This window comes from Lissotriton vulgaris, chromosome 5 (genome assembly GCF_964263255.1).
Source record: "Lissotriton vulgaris chromosome 5, aLisVul1.2, whole genome shotgun sequence".
Taxonomy (NCBI): domain Eukaryota; kingdom Metazoa; phylum Chordata; class Amphibia; order Caudata; family Salamandridae; genus Lissotriton; species Lissotriton vulgaris.
Window position 1 is genome coordinate 1132962150 of NC_141693.1, and position 14730 is coordinate 1132976879.

The following is a 14730-nucleotide window of genomic DNA, read 5'->3' on the forward strand; positions in this document are numbered from 1 at the left end:
CAGCGTGGTTGTTCAACCATACTTCTTTTCCGTGGTAAGTAAATTAAGCACGTAAATTTTGTAAAAGTAAAATCTGTTATTTGCAGTGCTTAGAAACGGCAGGAGGTATTGATCTTGCTATTAATTAACAAAAAGAATAGTGATAATACTCAGTGCAGCTTTTCAGGTCCAGGCTGCTGTGCCTTTCATTGACAGGACCAGCTCTACTTATGGTGCACATTTAGTCTAAACTAGCAGCCCGTCCCGACCTTGTCCGGGAGCAACAGGCTTCTCCGACCCACGCCCGCCCCGACATTGTCCAGCAGCCCAGGCCCCCTCCAGGCCCGTCCCCCGCCTGCCCCGATCCCCGCCTGCCCCGACATTGGTCCCCTTACCTCAGCTGCCGCTCCTCCCGCCTGTCCGCTGCTCGCACCGCCGCTGGCCTGTCCGCTGCTCCTCACGTCACCGCTCCTCCCCTGAGCCATGTCCGCCGCTCCCTTACCTCAGCCGCCGCTCCTCCAGCCTGTCCGCTGCTCGCACCGCCGCTGGCCTGTCCGCTGCTCCTCACGTCACCGCTCCTCCCCTGCGCCATGTCCGCCACTCCTCGTGGCGCTCCTTTACGCAGCTCCTCCCCGCGCTCCTGACGTGAGCACGCACGTCGCGGCCGGCGCTACTTCGGAGGGACTTCTTTTTTTTTTACTGTACACTTTTTAAATAACGTTTTTTAAAAAATGTATATAGCCTATAACCATCTACACACCCTGGCGATTCCAACGGTGTATCGGGTGTGTGGATTGGCGCTGTAGTTCCCGAGTTTACCCGCCTCAAAGGCTGAAAGTTCTTCCTTTATTATAGTAGTATAGATAGGAAAGCACAGGAACTCAGAAAATCAGGTGTGATCATAATCATGACAAGGGCTGTTGGTGCCTGACCCTGTTTTGCACCAATTCCTGTTCATGTACTCCCCCATGCCACCATGCCTTCTCCCCAGTACAAATCATGCACAAGTCCCTGTCTTCTGCTATGCTCAAACTGCCAAGACAAAGGTGTGAGGCTGGGAGCTGTGAGCCGCCTTCTCTACGATTAGCCAAGGATAAAGTGCACATAGGGGCTGTTTCTCTTGGGTCGACCCAGCAGTAGGGTGTGGGAATTATATGGAATCGTGACCCAGCATTAGGTTGTACCTCTGCATGAGTAAACCTTCTGTCTGACTGCTAGCAAAGTGGAGAGGTAAAGTGTTGGAGGAGTAAGGTGTGGTGTCATGCATGTGTAGATCGGAAAGTCACATGCCCTCTAGTACTGAGCAGAGCTCTGGATTTTCCCTTCTGTGCACATCCTGCACCCCACCGGTGGAAGCTTATTGATTGCTGGTATTGCTCTTGGTTTGCCTAGTGTGTCTAGGCTTTTATATTTTGAAGCAAGCCCAAGTGCCAGCTCCCCCTGCGAATGTCCTTCTGCCCAGCTTGCCCGCAGTTCACTATCCTATGCTGCCTTCAGTTTTGTGCCTCCTCTGCTCTTTTTCGGCTTGTTTTTCTGCCTCTTCTCCTTACTCCTGCCCTCTATTTTGTCTCATTCTGCCCATTATTTTGCCTATTTCAACTGATTTCTGAACTTTATTTCGCCTCTTTCTGCTTGTTTCAGTCCTTTATTATGCCTGTTTCTGCTCGTTTCTGACTTTCTCTTCTGGTCATTTCTGACCTTGAGCAGGTGTTGTTGCTGCTAATCTTCCATACTAAACTCACTCCCTGCTCCTCAGGGCATTAAGTCATTGACAAATCTCTTGTAGATACCTTTCTGTCATCTTATGGCTAATCTTTCCAGTTCGTCAAACTCCTCTACTCCAAAGATGGCAAGCCCTCACTGGTGCAAAATGAATTACCCACCTGACATCTCCAAGAAAGCCAACAAAAATGTCAAACTTAGAACTTTAAAATAATTTCCTCAAACGTTCATACAGAACCAATAACCAGTAGATGCACAATGGTGATCTATCAACAAATTTGATATTGATTTCTATCAGCAGTCCACTGACAAGAAGTCTTCAAAGATAACCTGACATTTTGTTTTGCTTCTAAAATTCATTATTATCAGTTACTTTCTGCTTACCCTTTTTCTCCTTTAAAGCACAGTCATATGTATCAATCTGCAGAAATGGCAATGTTTCATGCCTCAGATGCCTGCATACCTGCATGCCATCAACCAACACTTAGCAGACCCAAACCTATTATTCTGAGAACCCTTAAAACAAAAAAAAAAAATGGCTTCGCCACAAGAGACATCAGACCTGTACTGCCAACCTCACATACTAATGCTACAAACGTGGCAAAACCAAGTAGTAAAACAAGCATTGGCTAAGGCAATAGGGCTGACAACCTTTTGCCAATGTGTGGTATTTACCTTTATTTCACATATGTTCTGTCTCTACTTTTGTAAGTCTAGACTTTGATCTTCACTGACTGTTCTACACTTCTTGTGCTCCATATTCTGCATAAACTTGTTGTGATTATGGATTTTAGTATTTTCGATCAATATCTTGTACGACTTGTTCATTACTGTTACTTACTTGGTGTATAGTGATGTCATCCACAGTATTGGCCTGATTTAGAGGGTGGCTAAGAGGGTACTCTGTCGTAACTGATACCTCCCGGGAAAAGGAAGGTCTGCTCACCTCACTTAGAGTCAGGCAGACCTTCACTATGTAATGATGGAAACTACAACCCCCTCAGTCACTGACATACTCCTCCAATGGCCAGATGAAGTGAGGGCTGTCGGATATTTAGCCATTTGACCACCTGCTAAATTTGGAGTAGGTGGTCAAATGACCGGTTTTCACTGCCCATCACTGCCAGGGTAAAACCTGGCAGTAAGAGCCAGAGAAAACTGCAAAATGATTCCCACACCATGGGAGAAAACTTCCAAGATGTGTGTGTGATTAGTTTTTCTATTTACAAAAATAAAAACTTGCTTTGGGATTTTGTTTTTGAAAATAAGAAAAACAAGTTAAAAGTATGACGAAGTTACTGCCCTGTTGATGGAGCCGTCCGTCAAAAATTATATACATGCACAGGAACCCCCATGATGGTGGTTCCTGCCAATGTGAGAGATGTCCACTGAGGCAACAGACATCTCTAAATTCAGAGTGCAGTTACTCCGTCAGGGCGATGGATTATTTTACTCCATCACTCGAAGACAGTAATAACTTTACTCCTAAATCTAAATCAGCCCCTATGGCACCTACACTGCGTGGGCTTTGATATCCAAGCGAGGCAGCTGGAGCGGATCTGACCTCCTAATGGTTGGTGAACTATGTTTGTCTTCTTACTTGCATGGAATAAACCATCAACACTCATGCCTCAAGTTTGTGTGAAGAAGATGTAACAGTGCTCTGGTTTGCCATTTTAACAATGCTTTTTTTGATATTTAAATGATTTTGCGTAACTTTTTTTCCCTCAAACAATGTTGCAAATTTTTGTTTAATCAAACAGCACGCATTTGGCCATTATACCTTAGTACTAAACGGGCTAGCTGTTCTTTGCAAACGCACATTATGCAAGAGCTTAATGATCACTCACAGTGAGGTTAGTCAATGACTGAGGTGAGCTGACCCATTGCCCCATGCTTTATACTGTAGTGTGTGGAAGAAAAAGTTGAATGACAACAGACCAATGGATAAAAAAATCTGGTTGAAAACCTCTTTAAGTAAGCATATATATTCTTATACTAAAATGAAAGGGTTTTGCCTAATGCCAGACCTAATCAGGAGCAAGTCTCGTGTCTTACACCCATCACAGTATGTTAATCACGGAATTGGGAGGTGGGTCCTACCTCGAACATCGATCAGCTCTATAGAATGAAAAGTGTTGCAAGGATGTGGTCTAACGGCTAGGGCGGTCGACATCAAATCTGGTGAACCAGGTTCAAGTCTCGGCAATGACGCTCAACATCCTGTGATTCTGGGCAAATCACTTAATCTTTCCGTGCCTAACAAAATGAATGTGTCCTTGTGTAACGCAACTGGTGGTCATGTAAAGCGCTCTCAAACCTTTGGGTCAAGTTTGCGCAATATAAAACTCTAGGGAAAAAGTACAACAATTTAAACGTCCATCTGGGCAACTTAATTAAAACTACCCTGTTCTCTTTCTCCACTATGCTTATCATCACACTTTACTCATCATTCTCTAGCACACTTAAAACAACAAAGGCTTACAGCAACCAAAACATATCACCCTCTTCGAAACCTGGTCCTAGTTGATGACTCTCTCTTTCGAACATGAATGAGATAAAGGAAAGAAAACCCTCTTATGAAGAAGGCACACAACACAAGCTTTAATTTACCATTACCAAAGTACCTTCCCCCCTTAAAATCTAGACGATGAATCTCAGATGGCAAGGAATGGTAGTGGCTCCTTAAAATCGTTGCTAGCTATAATTGAGATTCTCCTGGCATAGAAGAAATATGTCTCTTCGTGATCTGTGAAGCACATTCTGAAGGATGCAGTTAAAACAGGGAATGTTACTATTTCAGATTCTGATATTCTGTCCTATGCTAAATTTAGACCAAGGAGAAACAGAGAAAGATGCTCGTGCATGACTGTAGCTTCTCTGAAAACAAAAGATATTGAGGACCTATTTACCACTTCTACTTCTAAAAATTACTCCAAGATGCAAACATTTTCGAACATAGAAAGTGACATTCAACACCAAAAAACGGACAGAAGAGACGTGTACTGGGTAAATCTAATCAAAACCAATACTCCACCAAAAGGGGTCGCAGAACTACCTTGCTCACAAACTGCCCAGCCCTGATGGGTGGAAAATCCGCTCTCTGGAGTTTTGGCTCTCTCCTACTAGAAATCCTTGCTTTCAAGAAGGAAACAATTATATGACGATAATTTTAGGGAGTGATCCCAGGGTCTGAAATTCCAATACTCCTACAATCTGAACTCATTCTTATGATAACTTCAAAAATATCTAAAGCTTCTCCTTTTCCAGCAACACTTCCCATTATAAAGAACTATCCCTTCCTAGTATGGACTGTCTATAGTGATCTAATCCTGAATAAACCTGTCCCTGGACATCTCCTTCTGTAACCTCGATAAATTAAAAAAAACTCCTTTAATTGTATATAACTATACTATTTGCTAATGTATGTACATACACTACTTGAAGTCATGCAAAGCACTATCTTACCTACTTAGGTCTTAGTTGCACTATATAAAAACCAAATAAATAAATCATAAGTAGGTGCTGCTGCTCATTGAGTAGATGTGGCCTTGTCCCTCTGCAAGCAGCGCTGTAATCTCTTCCAGAGACTTGCCACATAGCACACCAAGGTCAGCTGCACACTGGCCCTGTAATGCTGTACTTTCTATAGGATCACCACTGCTGGGACTGTGTTCCATTGCATTCCAGGCCAGCCTACTTCCAGCGCCAGAACATCTAGGGAAAGTGTGCATTGCCTCATCACTGCCCTTTATAAACCTTAATAAGCATTAAAGTTATCCCAGGGGGGCGTGGCCAAGATGGCGGGCTGAGAGTTCGCACTTGCCGAGAGCTCCCGGGCCCCTGAAACCCTGCACTGCTCCCGACCGCTGATTCCCCCCCGGATCGAGCGGTGACTGAGCCTGGAGACCCCTGTGGTGGTGTGGAGGGATCGTGGAGCCCTGAGCGCCCCGCCGGAGGTGCGATTCCGACCGAGATAGCCTGGGGCGGAGCCCGCTGGGCGGCTGGTGTGCGATCCGGAGGCCGTGAGACCTTCAGGCTTGGGGTCTCGACGGTGTGCTCTGCCGACTGTGTGTGCCCTGCTGGAGTGTCTGCACCGCGCTGTCCGAGTGGGTGCCGAGGTGGACTTCGCCAGCGGAGCGGAGCCGAGCGGAGGGGGTCGACGAGAGCAGAGCCGAACGGAGGAGGTCGACGGAAGCGGAGCCGGACTCCGGCTGCTACGCAAGTCCGGGGCTTGAGAGCACTCGCCTCGCGTGGCCGTTCTGGCCCAATCCGGGTTGTGGCGGAGTGGTGTTGCGCCTCCGGAGCATTTATTCAACTAGGCGTGCCGGCCCCGGCTGCCTACGCCCCGCGAGCCTGCCCTCCGGTTGTGTCTCTCGACATTGGACTCGCGAAAGGGGTAGGCCTCACTCCCTGGGCGTTGGCCCATTGACTGTAATGGGCGGCCATTTTGTGAACTCCAGACCGGCTGCCCGGCCTTGCTCGGGGCCTCTGTGTGATGGTGCTTCCTGGCCGGAGTATAGCTGCCCTGGCCCTGGGGACCTCTTCGCCGAGCGACGGCCATCGGTGCCTTCCGCGCCGCCAGGATGTCGAATGCCAGGGGTCAAAGGAGGGGCGATCGGACTTTGCCAGACATGTTGGGACGCGGAGCCCTACGCAGCGGAGGGAGCCAAACCGCCACGACCTCCCCGGCCCCTTACAGGGGCGCTGAAGGCGGGGAACCCCCGGTGACACGATCGTTCCTGGAGTCGCTGTTTAGCTCCTTGCGGGAGGATTTTCAGACTTTGAAACAGGAGGTGGCCGGGGAGGTCCGCGAGATACGGCAAGAGGTGGACTCCCTGGGGGAACGGGTCAACACCGTGGAGGAAGCTGGTCACTCCAGGGATGAGGAGATCACCCACCTGCAGCAAGAGGTCCTGCGGCTGCGGGAGCAACAAATTGAGCTGCAGGCCCACGCCGAGGACCTCGAAAATCGGTCCAGGCGGAACAACATCAGGGTCCGAGGCGTCCCGTCCGGCGAGGAGGGTGAAGACGTGACCGCATACCTGGAGGCCCTCTTCCGTGCAATTTTGGGGGAGTCAGAGGATTTTCAAGTTCGCATCGACAGGGCGCACCGGGTGGGCCGCCCCCGCAGGGCGACGGCGCCCCCCCGGACATTTTGGCCTTCCTGCCGGACTTCCCCCTGAAGGAGCGGATCCTCCGCGAGGCGCGGCGGCAGCAGCCTTTCCGATTTCGGGACCACCCGGTGGCCCTCTATCAGGATTTGTCTACGGTCACACTGCAGAAGAGAAAATCCTTTAAAATCGCCACGGACTTCCTTCGGGAGCAGGGGACACAGTACTCCTGGGGGCACCCTTTCCGCCTGATTTTTCGGTGGAACGGAACATTGCACCAGCTCCGGTCCCTCCAGGATGTCTGCGCAGTGTTGGGCATCACAGCATCGGATACGGACACCCCGGCGCCACGCCGCAGGCGAAGCACTCGAGACGGCTGGCAGCAGGCTGGGGAGATGCGTTCCCCGCCTGCCGGAACGGCCGGACTCGCCCACGATTCGGGCGGACATGTCGGCCGCCATCCAGGAGGCCTCCAGAGTGGCGGTGTCCGGTGAAGTGGCCATGACGGCCTGAACTTACTCCGGGGGGAGTCTACACTAGCCTTTTCTTATTGCAGGTGCGGGGGTTCTGGGGGTGGGTGGGGTAGGTTGGCGAGTGCCGGTGATGGTGGCTGGACGTCCACTAGATTGATTTTCCACGGCCTTGTCCGATAAGGACCGGACTGGGACAATGACTTCTTTGAATGACTTGAGAAGCGGGGAGCGGGAACGGGAATTGCAGGGGGATGTTTTGAGTTTGGGGGTCTGCAAGGGGACTGGGAGTTGGGAGCGGAGTGGGGTTGGGTGTGTGAAGTTCCTGGGGAGGGGGGGAGTTCCTCTAGTTGTGGGGTTTCGGGGTCTGGGGACTGTACTGTGCCGTAGGGATGTCTGCGTCTGCTGTGCGTTGAGGTTTTGTGAGGTGGCCTCCATGTTCGCTTGCTGGGCCTTGTCCGCCTACACGTGCGTTTCAATGATTCCCCTCCTTGATGGCTCTTAAAGTTGTTACTCTGAATGTGAAAGGGCTGAATAACCTGGTTAAAAGGCGGGCGGTACTGTCTCTGCTGGAGAACTCCCAGGCTGATATCTGCCTGCTACAAGAGACCCATCTGCTGGCCAAAGACTGTCCCAGAATGCGTACCCCCAGGTTCCCCACGCAGCTTTTCTCCTCCAGCGCTTCCAAAACGGCAGGGGTGGCACTTCTGTTCTCCAAGGGGTTCAGGGGGGAGATTTTACATAAGGTGGCGGAACAGAAAGGGAGGCTTTTGGCATACAGGATTAGAGTGGGAGGCTTGGTGCTGACTGTCGGCTCTATCTACGGCCCCAATGACCGTCAGGATCAATTCTTGCACAGGGCACTGGAGGACGTGGCATCCACCTCTGATAGGCACATAGTGTTGGGGGGAGATCTGAATCTGGTATTCGACGCGGCTCTAGACAGGTCTGTGCAACGGCGCCACCAGTTGGGAGAGCTTTCGGGCTCGGTTCGCACCCGGCTTGAGGAGCTGGACTTGCATGACATGTGGCGCCACCTCCACCCTACTACCCGCGCGTACTCTTACTACTCACACGCACACAAGTCCTATGCGCGGCTGGACCATCTACTTGTGTCGGGCCCGATGCTCGTTTTAGCCTCGAATGCTGATATGGGGGTCCTCTCTCTTTCCGATCATGCGCCGGTGGAGGGTGCCTTCAATCTACCCCCGGTGGCTCGGCCGAGAGGGGTCTGGCGACTCCGGGACACACTATTGCACAGACGGTCGACGGTGGAACAGATTCGCGTGGCCATTGCGGACTTCCAGCGCGTAAACGATAATGGTGACACCTCCCGCGCGACGCAATGGGCGGCCCTGAAGGCTGTGCTCCGGGGCGAATTTATCGCTATCTCCTCGGCGGAGAATAGGGATCGACAGCTTAAAAGGGACGAGCTTACCCGGAAGGTGCGGGAACTGGAGCAGGTTCATCTTAGGACGGGAGCCCCCAGAATCTGGAGGCAGCTGAAAGCCGCCAGAAACTCTTGTCTGCCCTGGACATGGACCGGGCGGAGTACGCGATGCTTCGTCTGAAGCACAAGTACTATACCGGTGGCGACAGATGCGGACGACTCCTGGCCAACAAGCTCAGGGTGCAACACCAACAGCACCGAGTGAAGGAGCTGGTTAACCCGGCCGGAGGTTCTGTCAAGGAAGACGAGCAAATTGCGGACGTTTTCCGTAGTTTTTACGCAGACCTCTACACTGGCGAGCCCCCTTCCACCCGGGCGTAGGCGGAATATCTGGAATCAGTGCCGCTCCCGTCGTTAACGCCAGATCAGGCCCAGTATTTGGAAAGGGAGATCCGTATCGAGGAGGTGGTCACGGCGATCTCCCGGCTCAAACCGGGCAAGGCCCCGGGCCCGGATGGCTTCATCCCTCTCCTTTATAAGACCTTCTGTCAGGAGCTGGCACCTCTGTTGACCCGCCTCTTCAACACATTCTCGGAGCCGGGTGCCATTCCCCCGAATTTCTTCAGGCCACGGTCTCCGTGATCCCGAAACCGGGCAAGGACCTTACTGCCTGTGGGTCCTACCGTCCTATCTCGCTGCTGAACACGGACTTGAAAGTGTTCACCAGCATATTGGCAGCGCGCCTGGCACTACATGTGCCGGGCATGGTCGACTCGGATCAGGCAGGCTTTGTGCCCGGCAGGCAGACGGTGGACAACACAAAGAGGGTGACTCATATTCTTGAGAAGGCTTCCAGGATCCCCGGGGAAAGAATGCTCCTTTCCATAGACGCGGAGAAGGCTTTTGACAGGGTGCACTGGCCCTACCTGGAGAAGGTCTTGGGCAAGTTCGGGATAGGCGAGAAGTTCCGTCACCTGATCTTCAACTGCTACCGATTTCCGTCCGCGGTGGTCCGAGTGAACGGGGGCAGTTCCCGACCCTTTCCCATAGAACGGGGTACACGACAAGGATGTCCGCTGTCCCCTCTGCTCTTTGCTCTTTATATGGAGCCGTTTGCTCAAAGGGTTCGGCAGAACCCCGATATCATCGGAGTCAGGATGGGCGAATTTCCTCACGCAATTAGCCTATATGCAGATGACGTCATTTTGACGCTCGATGACCCACGGAGGTCGCTGCCGGCCTGCATAGCGGAATTGGACCTCTTCGCCGCGGTGGCGGGCTTTAAGGTGAACCTCGGGAAATCAGCTGCCCTCGACATTTCACTCGCCAGCGCCACCAGGGCGGATTTGCAGAGGCTTTACCCTCTGAGTTGGTCCAGGGACCGGATTCCGTATCTGGGGATCCTGTTGGCACCCTCCCTCCCGGCGATGGTCACGGCCAATTATGCGGCTCTGAGCACGAAAATTAGAGAGGAACTGGGTCGGTGGGAAAGGGAAAATTGTTGCTGCTAGGCAGGGTGGCCGCAGTGAAGATGACCCTCCTGCCTCAGGTGCTATACCTGTTTAGGGCATTGCCGCTCCAGCCCCCCACAGGGTGGCTCGCGGAGACTCAATCGGCCATTGCGCGGTTTGTGTGGCAGGGCCGTAGACCACGGATCAAAAGGAACATCGCTATGCTGGCGCCTGAATCTGGGGGGCTGGGGATACCAGATTTACGGAAATACTTCCAGGCCGCCCAACTTCGCTATCTGGTGGAATGGAGCCGGTGGGAGTCAGACAAACACTGGCTGTTCCAAGACCAGGCGGTAGCAGGCAGAACGCTACAGGAGGTGCCATTCTTGAGGCGGGCTCACCGACCCCCTAACCTCTACGCATCTCTTGTGACGCGTGTCCCACTTCGGGCGTGGGACTCAGTGGCCATTAGGCATGAATTCACTACCTTTCCCTCTCCCTTCACGCCGCTAATTGGCAATCCGGACTTCGGCCCGGGAACTGAGCCTGGCGCTTACGATCACTGGCGGGCGGCCCGCTGTTGCACTTTGTATCACCTGTATGGCCCAGAGGGTGTCATCCCCTTCCAGGACCTACGGCGGGACTACGGCTTCCCTGAGACGAAGCACATGAGGTATATGCAGGCGCGCCACTGGGCGCTCCAACCCCAAGTGCGCGAAACGGCGGACCGGGAGATCACGGTGTACGAGCGCTGGTTAATCACTCGCACGTCAGACGCTAAACTTATCTCCGATTTGTACAAGATGTTGCAGCCCCCCTTTCACATTCACAACCCCGGTCGGGAGCGCTGGGAACGGGAGCTCGGACGGGTGTTGAGTCACACAGAATGGGACCATATCTCTTACCGCTCACGCCACTCTGCCTATCACACGGGGCTCACGGAGACCTTCACCAAAATTTCGACCTATTGGTACCGCACCCCTGAGAAATTACATGAGATGGATAGGTCACTACCGGGTACGTGCTGGCGTAACTGTGGTCAAGCTGGCACGCTTACACACATACTGTGGGATTGTCCCCTTTTGGCTTCTTACTGGGAGGAGGTTCTTAGCGAGGTGGATAAATGTTTTGAGATAGAGCTGCCACGGTTCCCTGCCTATGTCTTACTGGGGTTGCCGAACGGGTTGATGTACCCCCTCAGGTCTAGAAGGGGTAGACAGATAGCGATAGCTCTAGGGTCAGCGGTGCAAAACATTCTCATACACTGGCGCTCTACCACGCTCCCCACTGTTGTCGGCTGGCTGCATAGATTATGGCATGTCCTTGGCATGGAAAAAATGTCCTTAGTGGCACTGGGGGATACGGATGCTTTTGAGGAGCTGTGGGCGCCTTTCCATGGCCTGTTGTGTTCTGAGTTCAGGGAGATCACCTGCCCTAGGTATCTCAGGCTGTTACGGCTGACACCGCCACCGGATCCGCCTGTTTGATTGGTCGGAGTTGGTGTTGGGTAGCGGAGTCAACCGGAGGGTTGCAATGAGGGGAGCGCAGATGGTCATTGGCACAGTACAGGGGGTGGGTTGGGGTGCAGTAGTTGGGGGGTTTTGTTGGTTGGGTAGGTTATGGAGCAGGGTTGTTTCCCCACCTCTTTCCCCCCCCTTTTTTTCCCCTTTCCCCTCCCCCCCCCCTTCCCTCTCCCCCTTCCCCCCCACCCCCCCTTCTTTTTGTTTTAACCACGGGCGCGCAAGCTGTGTTTCCATGCCGGATGGTGCCTACTGAGGGGTCAGAATTGCTTTGATGTATCTAATGTACCGTACGCTTTGATTGGGGGGCACCTGTGGTTTTTTCTTTTTCTTGCCCTGTTGTTTCCTTCCTTACCCTGCTTCAATAAAATACTTTAAACCTAAAGTTATCCCAGAGCCTTTTTTTCTCTCCAACTTTCCCAGTTGACAATTCCCCTTCCTTTTTTTTCTCTCTTTCCCAACCACATGCACCGCCCTGCTACCCCCTTTCATCCAGGTACTAGGGCTCTAATGTGTGCTACAGATGTGCAGTACATTAGCAAAATAATGTTAATTCCTCGCATCTTGTGCATCAAACATATAGCTGAGGGAGGCTGCGCCATGTGGCAAGGTGGAACGCCGCTAGGAAAAGGACATTTGTGGGTGTGCTTTTCCTCCAACAAAATATGATCAGATAGATGCTTTAAAACAGGGACATAGCAAGGGTCTGGGATGACATCACCAAGGGACCTTCAGACTGCATGTTTTCGAAGTCTGGGATGGTACATGCAGATTGGAGCGTTCAAATCACCACCAGAGAAGAAAAGTCTCTTGTAGGTACATTGTGCTCTGATTGCGGCTGGGCACAACTCCCACCTCCTGACCTACTTTTCAGCGCGTAAACAATTAAAGTAAAAGCTTCTCAAGTGGTCATAACTACTTTGCAGAGACACGTGCCATAAGCCTCGCCATGGGACCCATTCATTTTAAAACATTTTGTTTTTTTACAGTGTGTTTTTAAACCGCGCCCGCATTGCCTTTAAGCTGATTTTACGGTTCCCTGCAGAACAGTATTTTTTTGTTTCTTAGTTATGAAGCTGGAAGTTTTTGAGGCTCCATTAGATATATCCGTAAATTCTTCAGCAGAGATGGGCCAAGAGGCAGAGGTTAGCTGAAGGTAAGGGAGCAGCAGCTCTTTCAATAAACTGTTCCCAGCCTTGGCCTCAGGCTTCTTTGAAATGTTATTGGGCGCATTTGAAATGTTATCATTTATAGATCGGTACTGAGTGCCTCCATTGTCTCGTCAGTATTCACACATTTAAAACAACCACTGGCAAAGCCAATATGTCAGGCTTTAAAGTGATAACACTTTCAGCCACACCCATGTGCTAATGCTATTCTATACATTGTATGCACACATGTTCTTTACCACACTAAAGGTGGACATCATGGCTTTGCTAATACTACAAAAAGCAGCAAAAAGCATCACCTTCTGTTATAGAATACACATAGAAGATAAAATAGTGAATGTTGCATTGTGATGATTGAGTATTCCTTTCAGTTGTGAAATAGTCCCTTATACAGTCCAGTAGAATCACTTTGTAGAACGCGGAGTGATACACTAATCAGCCAGTACCGTGAGGTGGAACCAAAGCACCCTCTCTCTAAGTATATTTAAAGAATAGGCTGCAATAGGTCTACGAGAAAACTATGCAGTCAAGTCCGATCTATACAGTGTATCTAGGAACCCGATGCTTTTCAGCTGAATTTTTAAAGTACATTTTCTTATGAAAAAGCAGTTTCTATAGTCTTTTTATTAAAACCTTTTGTTTTACACCATCAATGTATGCTCCTCACCTCGTTCCACTTTTCATACTTCCCACCCCACTCTCAGCATACTTTATACTTAATTGTTCTGCAAATCGTAACAGTTCCTCCCTGCATTCCACACACATCACCATTGTACCTCTGCCCCTGGCAGGTGACGTCAGGATAGTCTGGTGCAAACCGGTCTCATAATCCCCTTCCCGTTTTATTCCCTCACCCAGTGTACCTGATACCTCTTCCCTGTACCTAACTGCATCATTTCTAACAAATAGTTCTTTTACAAAGTGATATGTTGTTGCTTATTTTTTCTCCGCTGTCTGTTGAATAAATATTGTTTAAATATCAAGTTCAAACCGAGCATTATAGGTCATATGAAGAGATACTGAAAGCACATTGAGAAGGCGAGCATGTGTTGTTAGGGAATGTCCTGTCAGGAAGAGCCTGGCCCTCGTCAGGCCTTGAACTCCAAATGTGAGCTGTACATATTTTTATGTATGTATTCATTTTATACACCGCGTACCCCACACAATGCATACCGAAACACTGTTATTCTGTTAACAAAACAAAGAATGCACACGTTGGAGTACAGAAATGAAACCTCTATACAAGAAAGTGTAAGTTAGTCTGTTATTTTAGAATTAGAAGAGTTATAGAGCTCTCGTCAGCGTCACATAGGAGGGGTTGATTTGTATTGCAAGGGGAAAGAGTTCCAGGTGAAATGGGTGTTTCCAGCAAACTATTGTAGGATTGTTTTTTGTTTCTTGAACTGAAGTAGTTCCAGGATCAAGGATTCAGAGAGGTAGAGAGAGACCACCGCCCGAGATGGTTAATTTTGTTGCAAGAAAATCGCAAGGTAAAACCAGATGGCTACCCCTAGCTTTCCATGTGATACCCCAGCCCTGTCCTTGCTGCCCATAGTCTCAGAGCGTATACATGCTGCAGCAGGAGAAGAAAATACACAGGATTCAGAAATCTCTATTTATTTTCACTAATTTCTATCCTTTTGTGTTCCTTTAATATCTCTACAGTAAATAGGAGGTGGCTGTTGAGAGACCGATAGTGGGACCCGGGTTTAAAACCTTGTGACGTCATCTCCATTGAATAGGTGCGTGATGTCATTTATGTTACCTCTGGGATTTTGCTGAATGGAAGCCCCTGCCCTGCAGAGTTTTACTTTTTGTACTGAAAATCTTTCCCACTTTGTAACGGATCAGCATTGTATTTCCTACCTATAACTGATCATTGACCTGCCTCTCTGAGATCTGACAGTGACTGGCC

General features: G+C 50.4%; 1 protein-coding gene across 1 annotated transcript in view; it reads left to right on the forward strand.

Annotated features, from left to right (window-relative positions):
- The window catches only part of NHLRC2 (NHL repeat containing 2), a 1046453-nt gene that overhangs the window by 672775 nt on the left and 358948 nt on the right, over positions 1-14730 (forward strand). The gene's annotated exons all lie outside the window — the stretch shown is intronic.